The sequence below is a fragment of the Meriones unguiculatus genome, chromosome 4, assembly GCF_030254825.1.
Source record: "Meriones unguiculatus strain TT.TT164.6M chromosome 4, Bangor_MerUng_6.1, whole genome shotgun sequence".
NCBI classification, from domain to species: Eukaryota; Metazoa; Chordata; class Mammalia; order Rodentia; family Muridae; genus Meriones; species Meriones unguiculatus.
In genome coordinates, this window is record NC_083352.1 from 61,729,913 (window position 1) to 61,748,215 (window position 18,303).

Here is an 18,303-nt window from a genome sequence, read left to right on the forward strand (position 1 = left end):
CAGGCAGGCACACGCTCCGCCAGCCCAGAGGCCTGCTTTGTACCAACTATTCCTTACAGACAGAACTGTGTGCCCCAAGACACCAGAATCGTAGAGTCACTGTCTGGAGAAACCCTCACAAGGAACAAGGAATGAAGCAAAGGGGATGGACTTAGGCAACCCAGTATATCCCAGGAAAAGGTCCCACAGACTGGCCCAACCCAGGGAACTGTTGTGCCCCAGATAGCCTGCTGTTACCAGGAGAGCAGAACTCACCCACCACAGACTACCTCTTGGGTTCTGGGGCACAGAGTCCCAACCTCAGACCTACAAAAGACCAGGAACCCTGAGATCAACCCCCAGATACTGCTCCAAGGGGCAACCAGTTATCCCTAACAAAAGCGACCAAACCATGGGACACACAGGTTACAGCAGCTGATCATTAAATTTACAGCAAGAAACCCAAATGGAGGGCAGCTGTCTCCAGGACTTCTCCCGGTGAGAGGAGAGCCCTCTCGACTAATCAGGACCACAGTTACCACCCAGGTCTCTATGCCTGAGGTGAGCTGTAGCAACTCCTGAAAAACACCAGCCATCCAGTGACTATACCCAAAAAGCTGAGAAGGCTTCCTTCAGGAAAAACCATCTTCCTGCCAAAGGGATTCTCTCCACTACAAGAGTCCAGGAACAACCAGAAACTAAGTTCAAACAACTAAGATACCCCAATGGGTAGAGGACAGCGTAAAAGTTCAACCAACAAAAGCCAGAGCAATATGATATCTCCAGAACCCAGTTATCCAGGGGCAAATAGCCCTAGACACCCCAGCATAATTGAAATTCAAGGAGATGACCTAACATCTATGCTCATGAAGAAGATAACAGAGGAAACAAATAAAATACGAAAAGAAATAGAGGAAGCTGCAGCTAAACAGTCTGTGGCCTTTAGAGAGGAAATGCTTAAATCACTGAATGAAATAAAAGAAACAGTGGATTGTTCAAACAAACGGCTGAAGGAATTGACGGAAAAACATGAAAATACAGTCAGACAGGTGAAGGAAACCAACAAGGCCTGAAGATAGAATTGGAAAAATTTAAAAAAAAAAAAGGAAGAAATTGTGGAGAGAAAGAACTTAGGGAAGAAAGCAGGAACTACAGAGGTTAGCATAACCAATAGGCTACAAGAAATGAAAGAAAGAATCTCAGGTGTGGAAGATACAATGGAAGAAATAGATGTATCTGTCAAACAAAATGTTAAATCTAAAAAATTCCTGACACAGACCGTCCAAGAAATTCAAGAAAACATAAAAAGACAAAACCTAAGAATAATAGGAATAGAGGAAAAAGAAGATTCCTTGCACCAAGGCCCAGAAAATATCTTCAACAAAATCATTGAAGAAAATTTCCCCAACTTAAAGGAGAGACCAATAAGAGTACAAGAGGCCTATTGAACACCCAATAAATTAGACCAGAAAAAAAAATCCTCCCGCCACATAATAATCAAAACTGTAAGTATACAGAACAAAGAAAAAATACTAAAAGCTGCAAGAGAAAAAGGCCAAGTAACATATAATGGCAAACCCATTAGAATCACACCTGACTTTTCAACAGAGACTATGAAAGCCAGAAGGGCCTGGACTGATATCATGCAGACCCTAAGAGAACACAGATGTCAGCCCAGGCTACTATACCCAGAAAAACTCTCAGTCCTCATAGACGGAGAAAACAAGATATTCAATGACAAAGACAATACCTACACACAAATCCAGCATTACAGAAGACACTAGAAGGGAAAATACAACCCAAGAAAACTAGCTACATCCAAGAAAACACAGGAAATAAATAACCCCACTACAGTAAAACAAAAAGCAACCAAGCACACAACCGTATGACCACAGCCAACATCAAAGTCAAAGAATTTAACAGCCACTGGTCATTAATCTCTCTCAATATCAATGGACTTAATTCTCCAATAAAGACACAGACTAACAGAATGGATGTGTAAACAAAACCCAGCAATCTGTTGTAAAAAAGAAACACACCTAAGTCACAAAGATAGACATTACCTGAGGGTAAAGGGATGGAAGACGGCTTTCCAAGCAAATGGATGCAAGAAGCAAGCAGGAGTAGCCATTCTAATATCTGATAAAATAGACTTTCAACCAAAATTAATCAAAAGAGATGGGGAAGGACACTTCATACTCATCAAGGGAAAATTCCACCAAGAAGACATCACAATCCTGAACATCTATGCCCCAAATACAAGGGCACCCACATTTGTGAAAGAAACATTGATAAGACTTAAACCACACATAGATCCACACACACTAATAGTGGGAGACTTCAACACCCCACTCTCAACAAAGGACAGGTCAACTAAACAGAAATTAAACAAAGAAACAATATCTCTAACAGAGGTCATGAATCAAATGGACCTAACAGACATTTACAGAACCTTACACCCAAACACAAAAGAATTTACCTTCTTCTCAGCACCTCATGGAACTTTCTCCAAAATAGACCACATAGTTGGTCACAAGGCAAGCCTCAACAGATGCAAGAAGATTGAAATAATCCCTTGTATCCTGTCTGATCACCATGGAATAAAGCTGGACTTCAGTAACAACAGAAATAGCAAAAAGCCTTCCCATACATGGAAAATGAACAACTTGCTACTAAAAAACAGCTGGGTCAGGGAAGAAATAAAGAAAGAAATTAAAATCTTCCTAGAATTCAATGAAAATGAAGACACAACATACCCAAACTTGTGGGACACAATGAAGGCAGTGCTAAGAGGAAAGTTCATAGCACTAAGTGCCTTCAAGAAGAAATTTGAGACAGCGCATTCAAGCAACTTAATGGCACACTTAAAACCCCTAGAAAAAGAAGAAGCAGACACACCAAAAAGGAGTAGATGGCTGGAAATAATCAAACTCAGGGCTGAAATCAATCAATTAGAAACAAATAAAACAATTCAAAGAATCAATGAAACCAAGAGCTGGTTCTTTGAGAAAATCAACAAAATAGACAAACCCTTAGCCAAGCTAACTAAAAGGCAGAGAGACACCATCCAAATAAACAAAATCAGAAATGAAAAGGGGGACATAGCTACAGACACTGAGGAAATTCAAACAATAATTAGGACTTATTTCAAAAGTCTATATGCAACAAAATCTGAAAATTTAAATGAAATGGACAATTTTCTTGATCGATTCCACTTACCAAAGCTAAATCAGGACCAGGTAAATCAATTAAATACTCCTATATCCCCCAAGGAAATAGAAGCAGTCATCAAAAGTTTCCCATCCAAAAAAAGCCCAGGACCTGATGGTTTCAGCGCAGAATTCTACCAGACATTCAAAAAAGAGCTAACTTCAGTTCTCTTCAAACTATTCCACAAAATAGAAACAGAAGGAACATTACCAAACTCATTCTATGAAGCCACAGTCACCTTGGTACCTAAACCTCACAAAGACCCAACAAAAAAAAAAAAAAGAGAACTTCAGACCAATCTCCTTATGAACATGGATACAAAAATACTCAACAAAATACTCGCAAACCGAATACAAGAACACATCAAAGATATCATCCACCATGACCAAGTAGGCTTCATCCCAGGTATGCAGGGGTGGTTCAATATACGGAAATCCATCAATGTGATCCACCATATTAACAAACTGAAAGAAAAAAAAAAAACACATGATAATCTCCCTAGATGCTGAAAAAGCATTTGACAAAATCCAACATCCATTCATGTTTAAGGACTTGGAGAGATCAGGGATACAAGGCACATATCTAAACATAATAAAGGTGATATACAACAAACCTATAGCCAATATCAAACTGAACGGAAAGAAACTTAAAGCAATCCCACTGAAATCAGGGACAAGACAAGGCTGCCCACTCTCTCCATATCTCTTCAACATAGTGCTGGAAGTCCTTGCTAGAGCAATAAGACAGTTGAAGGAGATCAAGGGGATACAAATTGAAAGGAAGAAGTCAAATTATCACTATTTGCAGATGATATGATAGTATACGTGAGTGACCCCAAAAACTCTACCAGGGAACTCCTACAACTGATAAACACCTTCAGCAAAGTGGCCGGATACAAAATTAACTCAAAAAAATCAGTAGCCCTCTTGTATACAAAAGACAAAAGGGATGAGAAAGAAATTAGGGAAACAACACCCTTCACAATAGCCACAAATGACATAAGGTACCTCGGAGTAACCCTAACCAAGGAAGTCAAAGACTTGTATGAAAAAAAATTCAAGTCTCTGAAGAAAGAATTAGAAGAAGATATGAGAAGATGGAAAGATCTCCCATGCTCATGGCTTGGCAAGATTAACATAGTAAAAATGGCCATCTTACCAAAAGCAATCTACAGATTCAATACAATTCCCATCAAATTACCAACACAATTCTTTACAGACCTGGAAAGAAAAATTCTCAACTTCATATGGAATAACAAGAAACCCAGAATTGCTAAAACAATCCTCTACAATAAAAGATCTTCTGGAGGTATCTCCATCCCTGATCTTAAGTTGTACTATAGAGCAACAGTTTTAAAAACTGCATGGTACTGGCATAGAAACAGAATGGTGGATCAATGAAACCGAACAGAGGACCCAGAAATAAACCCACATACTTACGGACACCTGATTTTTGACAAAGATGCCAAAACCATACAATGAAAAAAAGATAGCATCTTCAACAAATGGTGCTGGTCCAACTGGATGTCTACATGTAGAAAAATAAAAATAGATCCATACTTATCACCCTGCACAAAACTGAAGTCCAAGTGAATCAAAGACCTCAACATAAAACCAGACACATTAAATCGGCTAGAAAAAAAAGTGGGGAATACCCCAGAACTTATTGGTACAGGGGAAAACTTCCTGAACAGAACACCAACAGCACAGGCTCTAAGAGCAACAATCAATAAATGGGACCTCATGAAACTGAAAAGCTTCTGCAAAGCAAAGGACACCGTCATCAAAACAAAGCGACTGCCTACAGATTGGGAAAGAATCTTCACCAACCTAGAGGACTCATATCTAGTATATATAAAGAACTAAAGAAGCTGAAAAGGAGCAAACCAAGTAATCCACTTAAAAAATGGGGAACAGAGCTAAACAGAGAATTCTCTGGAGAGGAATATCGAATGTCAGAGAAACACTTAAAGAAATGCTCAACCTCATTAGCCATTAGGGAAATGCAAATCAAAACAACCCTGGATTTCACCTTACACCCATGAGAATGGCCAAGATTAAAAACTCAAGTGACAACACATGCTGGAGAGGTTGTGGAGAAAGGGGAACCCTTCTCCACTGCTGCTGGGAATGTAAACTTGTACAACCACTCTGGAAATCAATCTGGCGCTTTCTCAGACAACTAGGAATAGCGCTTCCCCAAGATCCAGCCATACCACTCCTAGGCATATATCCAAAAGAGCCTCAAGTACACAAAAAGGACATTTGCTCAACCATGTTTGTAGCAGCTTTATTTGTAATAGCCAGAAGCTGGAAACAGCCCACATGCTCCTCAACTGAAGAATGGATGCAGAAACTGTGGTACATCTATACAATGGAATATTACTCAGCAATGAAAAATAAGGAAATCATGAAATTTGCAGGTAAATGGTGGGACCTAGAAAGGATCATCCTGAGTGAGTTGTCCCAGAAGCAAAAAGACATACAGGGTATATACTCACTCATATAGACATACAACATAGGACAAACCCACTAAAATCTGTGCATCTAAAGAAACTAAGCAAGAGAGAGGACCCTAACTAAAACGGTCAATCCCCATCCTGAAAGGCAAAGAGGATGGACATCAGAAGAAGAAGAAAACAGGAAACAACCTAGGAACCTTCTACAGAGGGCTTCTGAAAGCCAGAAGAAGAAAACAGGAAACAAACTAGGAACCTACCACAGAGGGCCTCTGAAAGCCTCTGCCCTGCAGACTATCAAAGCAGATGCTGAGCCTGATGGTCAACTGTTAGGCAGAGTGAAAGGAATTTTATGTAAGAAGTGGGAAATAGTAAGAGCTGGAGAGGACAGGGTCTCCACAAGGAGAGCAACAGAACAAGAAAATTTGAACACAGGGAACTTCCCAGAGACTCATACTTCAACCAAGGACTATTCATGGAGATAACCTAGAACCCCTGCACAGATGTAGCCCATGGCAGTTTATTGTCCAAGTGGGTTACATAGTAATGGGAAGAGGGACTGCCTCTGACATAATCTGATTGGCCTGCTCTTTGATCACTTCCCCCTGAGTGGGGAGCAGCCTTACCAGGCCACAGTAGAGGACAATGCAGCCACTTTTGATGTGAACTGATAGACTAAGATCAGAAAGGAGAGGAGAACCTCCCCTATCAGTGGACTTGGGGAGTGGCATGCATGCAGAAAGGGGAGGGAGGGTGGGAACGGGAGGGGAGGAGGGGGGTTATGGGGGGATACAAAATGAATAAAGTGTAATTAATAAAAAAAATAAAAAATAAATAAATTAAAAAACAACAAAGTCTTCCTCTAAGTTGCTTTTCAAGGGCAATTGGAAAAAATAACTAAACATACTGTGGAGCTAGTGACATGAAGAAATAAGCACTTATCCTTGGATGTCAGGCATGTTAGTGCATGCCTATGATCTTAGCCCTTGGTAGGCTGGGGCAGAAGAACAACTGGGAGCTTGACACCAGCCTGGATTACACAGGGAGTACCAGGTTAGCCAGCCAGGGCCACAGTTCAAGACCTGACCAAAAGAAAACACAATTCATCTTTGGACATAGAAAATTGAAAAACATATTCAACATGCAGAAGATGTTGAGTTCTAGGAAAATGTCTTAGAAAACAAAAACAAAAGCAACTTAGAAGCTATCAGAACAACACAATGAGTTCTCAGGATCATCTTCCTCCTTGTGATTTTGACTAAAAACTCTGAAAAGAAAATGGAGGTTTTACTCAAATGGAATTGTGTTACACCTTGTATTCTTGAAGATGAAAGATATGTATGCTGAAGAGACTGGTCCAGAACCTGATGAAAAGCAACGGCAAGGAGGTAAGAAGAATCAGCATCTGTGCAAGGAGAGCAGGACCTGGTAGACTGGGGTGGGCTGTGAGAGGTGGGGAGGAAGGTGGTAGGAAGAAAATAAATGTCTGGCAGGAAGGATATGGATGGGTTATGAGTTAGTATTCCCTGGACAGACGAGGAACTTCAAAATGCTTTCTCTTTATCCCTGAAATAAGCATGGCCACCAGCTTATACAAGAGGGTGAGATGCGGGAAGTTTAGGGAAGAAAAGGGAAGTCACAAAGTGTGGCAGTGTCTAGACTGGTGACACAGAAACTGATGGGATTTTCCCCCTTTTGTTGAAAATAGATTGTCCCCCTGACATAATATATTCTGACTACAGTTTCTCCTCCTTCTACTCCTTCTAGGCCTCCCCCACATCCTCTCTCCTTGGGATCTACTCCCTTCCTGTCTCTCATTAGAAAACAAACAGGCTTCTAAGGAGACAATAAAAAAAAAAATAAGATAAAACAAAACAAAAGAATAACACACCAGAATTAGAAAAAAAAAAAAAAAAAACATTGGAAAAAAGAGCCCAAGAGAAGGCATAAGAATCAGAGACCCACTTGTGTGCACATTTAGGAATCCCATTTGAAAGCACTAAATTGGAAGCCATAAATCATATGCAGAGGGCCTGGTGCCTGGTGCAGACCCATGTAGGCCCTGTACGTGCTGACTCTCTGAGTTCACAGGAGCCTTGCTCAGGTTATTCAGAGGGACTTGTTTTCTTGGTGTCCTCCATCTCCTCCCACTCTACACTCCTCTGCCTCCTCTCCCGTGGGCTTTCCTGAGCTTTGAGAAGGGATCTGATGGAAATATCCACGTAAGGCTATGCGTTCTGAAGTCTCTCATTCTCGGCTTGCAGGTCTCCATTCCTTCCCATCCGCTTTGGAGAAAGCTTCTTTGATGATGGCCGAACAAGGCACTGATCTATGAGTATTGGAGATTATCATTAGGTTTTTTATTGCTACGTTTTTTGTTCTCATTTTGGTTTGCTTGTTTGTTTGACCAGTAGTATTTGGTTTTACTCCAGGACCCTGAGCCATCTACTCTCAGGTTCTTGGTCACCCAAGCAGTATTGTATATGGGTTCTATCTCAGAGTAGGCCTTCAGTCAAATCAGATACTGTTTGCTTATTCCCACAAACTTTGTGCCACCATTGCCCTAGCATATCCTGCAGGCAGGGCAGATTTGTTGATCAAAGAGTTTGTGGCTGGGTTGGTGCATACGTTTCTCTTTTAGTAGTATGCAGAGTACCTTTCTGTACCTTTGGGTATCTTTCTGTACCAAACACACTAACACATAGTATAAAGGCTCTTGGTGGTCATCAGCTTCACATCCTAGTGTTCATTGAGTGTTGTAGGTATTGCCTTCAGCAATGGGACCTTGTCAACAAATGGGATTTAGTGTTGGTTCCCCTCCTGTCTGGGGGCTGTCTCCCTTCAGCCCAAGCCCACATAGTCAGGAGGGGAACTAGGGAGAGTCATGCCTGGAATGACTGGCACCCACCCTGGGAATCAACAGGGAGCTAATTCAACTTCAATTCCACTGTTCCTAGTTGTCTGAGAAAGCGCCAGATTGATTTCCAAGGTGGTTGTACAAATTTACATTCCCACCAGCAGTGGAGAAGGGTTCCCCTTTCTCCACAGCCTCTCCAGCATGTGTTGTCACTTGAGTTTTTCATCTTGGCCTTTCTGATGGGTGTAAGGTGAAATCTCAGGGTCGCAATTCCAGAGAACAAAGGCTATATACCCCCAGGGAGTGGGTGGGGCTCCAAGAATAGGTATACACATTGGTTGCATTAAACAGCGTGATCCTATCATATGAATGGAAACACAGCAACTAATTATCATATAGGCTTGGGGGAGGAGAGCTAGCAGGCAGAGCTAGCTAGAGGAGCTGTGTCAGAGGTCATATATCAAATGTGGTTAGGGGGCATCTGTGTCCCTTTAATACTGAGCTCTCATTGGCTATCTGGACTACAGGGAATTACAGGGTGCCTCCAACAGTTAGGTAGGAATTTGTAGGGAATTTGTAGGGAATGTTGAAAAATATTCAAGTTCTCCCAGAAATTATTTATTTATTTACAGATTCCATGTGTGTGTGTGTGTGTGTGCTTTGCTTGCACATAGGTATGTACCACATGTGTGCTTAATGCCCACTAAGAGTAGAAAAGGACATTGGATCCCCTGGAACTGGAGTTTGGGGTGGTTGTAAGTTGTCACGTGATTGTTGAGAACCAAACCCAGGTCCTCTGCAAGAGTAGCAAGTGCTCCTAACAATCTCTGTCCCTGTCTCGTCAACTGCTTAACAAGGGCAGTTACACATTATAAAGCCTGATCTTAGCTCATGCTCATGACTGAGCAGTTACTGGTTATATCTGGAGGAAGTTGACACCAGTAAGGCACTCAATAGAAAGAATAAGTGAGGACAAGGAAGATTCTTCTACTTCAGCTTAGAGACAGAGGGTCTAAGACAAATGCTACAAAAAGATATATCAAAATAAAGGCCTGATGTTAGGATTCCATGGTAACAGAGAAGTATCAGAGCTATGTCTAATACTCTAACAAATAAAAAATCCTTAAAAACTGAAAAGAGAAAAAACTCTATACTTCTTGACCTATGAAGGGAAACACTTCAGAACATGATATACACAGTCCCCTGGGGGAGCAGCCAATACCTCCAAATGACTGAGGAGCTTCCAGAGAGGGCAAGGAAGCCTGTAAAGGAGTGGAGAGAGACTCCTGGAAGTGAGCAAGAAGCCCTGGTTACAAGAACAGCTTCAACATGGGAGAAGCCACTGCATTTAGTGATACCTATTAATCTAGATACATCAATCTAGAGCCAGGAGTCATCCATTTCTATTGTAATGTGATCCTGAAAAAGGGATTAAATAGGCCTTTTCATTACCTCTACTTTACGGAGAAGGAAACAACATAGATGTTATGCAGTTGCTACCATGAAAAATGAACTCCATGAAGCTTGGAGGAATGGATGATGTCATACATGGTAAAGATATATCTATTCAAAAGTGCTGGAAAGCTATAAAAATGTAGCAATTTCATTCTATATGAAGACAAATCTCATCGCAATATACTGATAAACATGATAGGACTCATCAAATGATCCATGAACCACATTTAAACTCATGAAGTTCTATTTCTGGTAGCATTTCACTGCCTTTTACTGACTTCACCTTTCACCCTTTATCCTTTACCCTCACACACACATAAGCCAAACATCAGCCCTGTGCATCTTTGTATGCAGTTCAAGGCCTTCATGCCCACCCCTCTAACTCTCTGTGCTATTGATCTACCAACAGCGATTCCTACAGACCCTTCAGGAGACCAAAATGACACTCTTAGATTCTGATAGTAATAAAGAGGAGAAGAGTGGTATTAGAAAACTGGTTCTGTTTGACTTTCTGTATTTTCCAATCTTTGTTTCCTCACCTGTAAAAATGAGAGAGGTGAACTAAAAGCTCAGGCCTTTGGAGCTTAGGAGAAACCTCACCAACTCAAAGCAGATTTCGTGCAGTGATGAAACCTAAGTATGCCAAGTACCTCTGCAAAAGCTAAAATACTCTTAAAACAACAGCACAATGGCAAATTTGGTTTTTTCCAAAGCACACTCATAATTCAAGTATTTGAAACTCGACTTGCACCTTTTCCAAGAGAAGTGTTGTTAGAGACAGTTTCCATGTGAACCCAGAGAATTCTTTCTGCCATTAAAGGATCTAAATGCAGTAATGACTACCAGCAAGCCAAACACCCCCACCTCCCTGTAAAGACCCCTGCTGCCCATGCCAGGGCAGATGAAGAAAGAAACTTTCAGACAAAGAAAGTCTAGAAAACAAGAATGGAAACTGAGTGGAAAGATGGAATTGCCGGGCACAGCAAGTAGAAGCAGAGAACAGCAGATGTACAAAACAGAGAGGAGAGATGAACAGAGAGGAGGGGGAGGTCCTCTGTTAGCTCTGGCTCTACCCCCGTCTTTCCATCACAGCACAGCTCTATTAGTCACCAGATCAGCCTTACAGGAGGCCTAAAGGGTCAAGAGAGACACAGAGGAGAGAGGCAAATGAAAAAAAGAGGATGTAGCCTCTGGCTCGACCTGAGATTAAGGGATAAATTTGTAAGTATACAAACCAAATCCCAAGTCAAAAAAAAAAAAAAAAAAAAGTTTGGTTTTGTTTTCTAAAATCAGTTTGGCACATTCCACTGTTTCCAAATCTGAGGTGATGGACCTCATTAAATTTAGGAGCTCACTTCTCCGAACTGTTCAAACTTCCCACCTGCTCTCTGCACTCACACAGACACATTCATCTCAATGTTTTAGGCTGGCCAAGAGGCTATGCCCATGCTCTAGGCAACATGCATGATGGGTCCTATTGATACCTTCTCCAGCCGTACCGTATCCATATACAGAGCTTCCAGGATGCGCCCAGCAGACTCCACTCCATCTTCTAGACCATATTACCCGCCCCCATACTTGTTATAGCACCTGCCAGTTCTTTTAAGCATTACCACACCATCAGTTTGGAACAAGGAGCCATGTTGTAGCCATGGCTACAACATGGGACCTGTGGTTACACACACATCCTCACCCCTACACCAACACAGGGAGATTTTGGACATGCAACTGAAGGAGGCTGGCATATTTACATTTGAACCTGGCTTCTCAGATCATTAGGAAGGTGTTTACGCAGATAGAAGCGTAGAACCCGATTTGTGAAATGATTGATGCAATTTGAGAATGGTTACACAGACAGGGCCAGCAAGTTTCAGGGGTGGTCCATCTCTGAGTAGTATGATGAAAAGGAATCAGAAGCTTGGTAACAGGTTGTCATTTTCTTCCCTTCCCAAGGACTCTCTTAACCAGAAAGAAACCGTCAACCAGTACACAGCAGTATTATATCCATTTGGGGAAAATGTCACTGTGTCCAACACCCACACAGGACATCCAGAAGAATACTGCTGTCATCGCCCCAGACCTGGAATCACCCTTCTGTGCCCTCCTTGCTTGCAGAGTCCACAGAAGTACTCACTAAGACACCTGGGGTAGAGAAGCCACAGATCATAATGCTTAAATGTAAAGCCATAGTCAAGTGAGAACAGCCTAAGTCTTGATAAGCCACCAACGCCGATTCAGTTCTTCTGCGTGGTTCAGGGCCATATCCCAACACTGCCGGAGTGTGGCGGGACAGCCGGGACAGCCGGGACAGCCGGGACAGCCGGGACAGCCGGGACAGCCGGGACAGCCGGGACAGCCGGGACAGCCAGGACGCGTCTATCTGCCCACACTCTAGATGTGGTTCATGCAGCCTTTCCTGAAAGCACAGATGAGGGTAAGCCCGGCAGTTCTCTTCAGCTGGATGCAGGAGAGCCACCTGTGTCCACAGCAGGAGGCTGCTGGACACACCTCAGGGAAATCCCTCCCTCGGGCGCGAGCTGGCCTGTGGACACCATACAGTGAACTGTAGAATGTGTCTGCCGTGAAGACAGCACCTCCTAAGAAGCCTGATAAGCAGCTCCCGAACTCAATGGGAGATCAAGTTACTGGGTCAGGTCTACGCTGCAGGCCAACTTGTCTGGCTTCCAGTAATTTAGAACATTTCTTCAGCCTGTGCATCCCCACCTCTCTTTCCTCTTCTTTCCCCCACTCAGTCTCTGTGATGAGGAACCAAGAACAGAGCAAGCCCACTGACAATGGCCAGTTGTTATAATATCAAGATTTTATTTTCAGAAAATACTCCAAAAATAGGCTTCAAAAACTAGAAAAAAAGTTTTTTAAGAGGCATTATTGATCGATTATTAAAAGTATTGGGTTGGGTGAGGTATTAAGTTCTTTCAAAAGCATCCTTCCTGGGGCAGAGATGTAGCTTTGTTGTAGAGAGCTTGCCTAGTGTGTACCAGGCTCTGGGTTCAATCCTGTACCAGAATACACACACATGTACATCCATGCATACATCTATACATAGAAATAGGTCATTTCTAAATACCTATGCAGAGTCAAGACTGTGTATATGACATCTTTCATGGCAAACATGAAAATAACTATATGAAATTGAACATAAAATTTTTTACAAGAAAATTAAAAAAAGCATGCTGAACACAGCCAATAAAAATAGAATGCAAAGACACACCATATTGCTAAAGAAATATTTTAATATTATACAGACTTCAGATCTTTAGAAATTAAGTCTTTACATTTAACCAGACAAATAGATACTAAGCCAATTAGAGCATGTCAAAATTTCAATTCTAGAACTTGGCATCACCCTTACGATCCCCTAGGTTAGTAAATTTGAGAGAAAAGTTAAGACTTTTTCCAAAAGAAAAAAAGTAAAAGCTACCCAGAGAGAAGCCCACTCCCAGAAGGTATAAAAATATATAATAAAGTTCAACTATTGAACCATGCACAGTGGTGTGTTTCTGTAATCCCTCCCAAGTGAGGGGGTGAAGCATGAGTTCAAGGCCAGCCTGAGCTACACAGCAAGTTCCTAGACTGCAGAGTGAGGTACTGTCTCACAAACCAGAACAAACAAACAAACAAACAAAAACAACCAAAAAAGTACATTTAAAAGTTAAGTGATTGGTGGCTGAAGAGATGGCGCAGCAATTATAAGCACTGCCTGCTCTTCTGGAGGACCTGAGTTTAAGTCCCAGTACCCACATGGCATCTTAACCTGTTTATAATTCCAGTTATAGAGGGTCTGGCACCCTTGCACAGAAGAGCAGGCAGAACACCAAATGCACATAAAAAAAAAATAAGTCATAAAAAAGTTCTTAAAAATGTTCAGTGATTTGATAATGGCTCAGAAATAGATGAGAAAATTAATGTGAGAGAATTAAAAATCAAGAAGCACATCCAAGAAATAATTTCAAATTAATGGAGAAAGCTGGATGAGTTAACAAATGGCATTGGAGCAACTAGTTCAGGAAAGAAAAAAACATATTGAATGATGGGACATCTTTTGGGTATATGTCTAGGAGTGGTATAGCTGGATCTTGAAGTAGCACCATTTCTAATTTTCTGAGAAAGCGCCAGATTGATTTCCAAAGTGGTTGTACAAGTTTGCATTCCCACAGGCAATGAAGGAGGGTTCTCAATTCTATACAACCTCTCCAGCATGCATCATCCCTTGAGTTTTTGATCTTAGCCATTCTGATGGGTGTAAGGTGAAATATCAGGTCGTTTTGATTTGCATTTCCCTGATGACTGAGAACTTTGAGCATTTCTTTAAGTGTTTCTCTGCCACTCGATATGCCTTTACTGAGAATTCTCTGTACCTCATTTTTTTAATTGGATTACTTGGTTTGTTTAATTTCTTGAGTTCTTTATATATTCTTGATATTATCCTTCAGTCAGATATAGGGTTGATGAAAATCCTTTCCCAGTCTGTAGGCAGTTGTTTTGTCCTGATGACAGTGTCCTTTGCTTTACAGAAGCTTTTCAGGTTCATGAGGTCCCATTTATTGATTGTTGCTCTTAGAGCCTGTGCTGTTGATGTTCTGTTCAGGAAGTTATCTCCTGTGCTAATGAGGTCAAGGTTTTTCCTTCTAACCAATTTAGTGTGTCTGGTTTTATGTTGAGGTATTTGATCCACTTGGACTTTAACTTTGTGCAGGGTTCCTCCCCTACCAGGGGACTAGGGAAATGCCAGGGGGAGAAAGGGGAAGGAGGGTGTGACTGGGAGGAGGCTGCAGCAGGGATACAAAGTGAATAAATTATAATAAAAAAATAAATGCATTTTTAAAAAAAGAAAAAACATATAGTAGAAATCACTACTCTAAAATATTGACGATATTATTCTGTAGTTAGCTGAAGCTCTAATACACTGAGAGTAAGAAATGGTAATATTATGAGAGGAAATTGCCAGCTAATGCTTATAATGTCACCTGTTTCATATATGTTGGGAAGTGGTTCTATATAATCCCAGGGCCTCTTACTATACCCTAGATCCCAGTTCTGGCCCCAGTAGCCTCCAGCTGTTGGCTTCAACCTCTCAGAGGCCGGAAAAACTTAAAGCAAGGCCATTCCCTTGCAATGGTCCTTCTAAATGTGCAGGCTTCTAAAAAAAGAGGGAAAGCCAGGTCCTTGTCCAAAAGCCCTGTACTCCAGATCAATGCCCTAAAAAAGCACTAAGAAAAAATAAGGTCCCAAATATCCAAACCTCAAATATATTTTAGATGCTTGAAATAGTTTTGACTTCTTATCACTTAGTACCTGGCTTCATATTTTGTTTTGTTTTGTTTTTAGCTTTAGTGTGGAAGTGGCACCAGGTGGGTGGCTATGTCACCGGCGCATGCCTGCCGGCCAGATCACACCTTTCCAGAGTGGGTTCTTTGTTGTGGCTCCAAAGACAGAGCTCAAACTCAGGTTATCGGCTTTGCATGGCAAGGGCTTTACTCACTCTTATCCTTGCCAACCCCTCAGACAAGAGCCTTTTGTTTGTTTGTTCGAGAAAACAATTTGCCTAAGCTGCATACCCCACGAACTGTTTCCACATACATGTTTCCACCCCTGCTGCTACATACATGTTCAACTATAACTCTACATGTTTTGTATACAGCTTCCCTGACGGAAAGGAGCAGAGTCTGGAGGGGCTTCAGTTAAGTGCTCATTAAATACTTCTGCCACATAGTATGCGAACTTACTCGGAGCACAAGCTTTGAACTCAAGTGCCAGCCTCTGTGACAGAAGCCTATAATCCCAGTACTCTGGAAGCTTAAGCAGGACGATCATATGCTTTAAACTAGCCTGGGAAATACAGTGAGACTCTCAAAATGTGAGTGAAAGAAAGAAGAGCAGGATTGGGTCAGGAGAGGCAAAGAAGGGCAGGGTGTCGGTGGGTAGGCCTGAAGTTAGAATAACTTAAGCTAACATATGTAAACATGCTAACAAGAGCATGTTTACTGCCCAGCCTCACAAGAAAGAACACACATTACTAGTCAGAAAGAAAGCCAAAATCAAACTATTTGGAGTGCAGTTTTTGGCTGATGTGTACTGCTTTCACATCATCATTAGGTCAACTGTAATCAAGCCATCCTAAGTTGGGGACCATCATTATCGCTGAGCTCACTATGGTCTCTAATGGAGATGCAGACTGCACTGCTGGTCCTCAGCAACCCTCCTCTGCTGACAGACTCTGGATCTGGTGGCCGTGGCACTTGCGGGAGGGTATTTCACTGTAAGGCTGACTTCCACACACAGATCAGTAGGAAAGGCACAAGTTTTGTTTTGTTTTTGTTTTTGTTTTGTATTTATTTATTTATTTTTACAGTTTATTCACTTTGTATCCCCCCATAAGCCCCTCCCTCCTCCCCTCCCAGTCCCACCCTTTCTCCCCTTCTTCTCGCTTGCCCCTCCCAAGTCCACTGATAGGGGAGGTCCCCCTCTCCTTCCTTCTGATCTTAGTCTATCAGATCCCATCAGGAATGGCTGCATTGTCATCTTCTGTGGCCTGGTAAAGCTGCTCTCCCCTCAGGGGGAGGTGATCAAAGAGCAGGCCAATCAGATTATGTCAGAGGTAGTCCCTCTTCCCATTACTATGGAACCCACTTGGATACTACGCTGTCATGGGCTACATCTGTGCAGGGGTTCTAGGTTATCTCCATGCATATTCCTTGATTGCTTGATTCAGCAGCACATATACTAAAATTGGAATGATACAGAGAAGATTAGCATGGCCCCTGCGCAAGGCACAAGTTGTAAAGCTTTGCATTTCCCAGTTAATAGCCAGATGGCCTAGAGCAACTCACCCAACTGCACTGAGGTGATTTGAGTACCTATAATCCTTGGTAATAATGTCTACCCATGCTCATTCATTAGAGGCATCATGTACATGCAGGCCCTGTAAGAAGGGTACCGTGGGCCTTAAACTTATAGCGATGCACACTGTTCTGGGAATGCCACACAACAAAGGCAAGAGCACAACTCCCTTTATCTACAGGGAACAAACCTTGGTGAGTGTAAAATGGGAAAGGCAACACTTAGCCCTGTCCTTGCCCGGGAGGCTGACAAGGATGATCAGACAAAAACGACCAAAGAGAGCAGAAGACAAGTGGCAACCTAAACACAACTACAAAGTATTCTATCGTGGCCAGGACCCCTTTGAGAATAAGGAATGGAACTAACCTGTGCCAGCTCTGGCACTGCTTTGAATACATAAAGATCACCATCACTTTATTCTAGGAGATAAGTACTCCAAAAGACCAAGGGAAAGCAACAGTCTCAGAGGTAATGTGGCCGGGGGGGGGGGGGTGATGCATGGGGCTGCTGCTGCTGCTGCTGCTGCTGCCGCTGCTGCGAGTAACTTCTGGCCATCTTTTCTGTTTTTGTTGCTTGCCCAAGATCAAGTACTCCATGGAGGTACATTGGAATGACTGTCCAAGGAAGTGTGTCTACAACTCATCAGAGGAAATGCCTGACAGTCCTATATGTAGAGCAGAAATAGTCCACCATGTTCGCCTGCTATATTCACTTTTGGTGGACACACTTGTCACATTGTGCTAAGGTGGAGCTTTAAACCCTTCTCCATAAAAGATAAGCTGGTCACAGCAAGAACTTTTAGAAAACAACTCCACATCCGTGGTTATTGTAATGCAGTAACTGTCCTGGGAAAGTAACAGGGAATATCCCAGAAGTGATGATGATTGTCAGAACAGACATGGGGGGCATGGTAACATCTCTTTTCCCTTTCCCGACTCTGCATCCAATCAGTTAGCTTATCACCTACCTCTTAAACTTGGCGCAAAGATTTGCACCTAAGACAAAATCATATAGAACTCACAAGCCAGCCCACTAGTACTATGATGTACTTCAGAAATTTCTTCCACGGGCTCATCTGTGTGTTTGAATGCTTGGTTCCTGGCTGATGGTGCTCTTTGGAGAGGCTGTAGAACCTTTGGGACACTCAGCCTGGCTGACAGGTAGGTCACAGAGGGCAGACCTCTGAAGCACATGCACACTAATGTTCTGGATTGAGCACTAGGCTTCCTAGGTCACCATTCTTGACCCACCATGACAAACTGAGATCTCCTGGAGACAGGGAGGCAAAATAATCCCCTACTCCATCAGTTGCTTTTGTCACAGTGACAAGGACAGTAACAAATACAGGTAGAGAACAAAAGTGCCTTTTTCCAAGTGTGGAATACATTATTGTAGTGCTGTTACTATGTCTGGATAAGTTGTGATCTCTAGGCTCTCTATACTGTTAGCCTGCTTGTGACTTTTGCTGTACTAGAGTAAAACA

General features: G+C 42.3%; 1 protein-coding gene and 1 non-coding gene across 8 annotated transcripts in view; one reads left to right on the forward strand and one right to left on the reverse strand.

Annotated features, from left to right (window-relative positions):
- The window catches only part of Csgalnact1 (chondroitin sulfate N-acetylgalactosaminyltransferase 1), a 349,122-nt gene that overhangs the window by 263,834 nt on the left and 66,985 nt on the right, over positions 1–18,303 (reverse strand). The gene's annotated exons all lie outside the window — the stretch shown is intronic.
- LOC132653916 (U6 spliceosomal RNA) lies at positions 16,680–16,785 on the forward strand. The gene has a single exon (XR_009591739.1). It is a non-coding gene; the product is annotated as a U6 spliceosomal RNA (small nuclear RNA).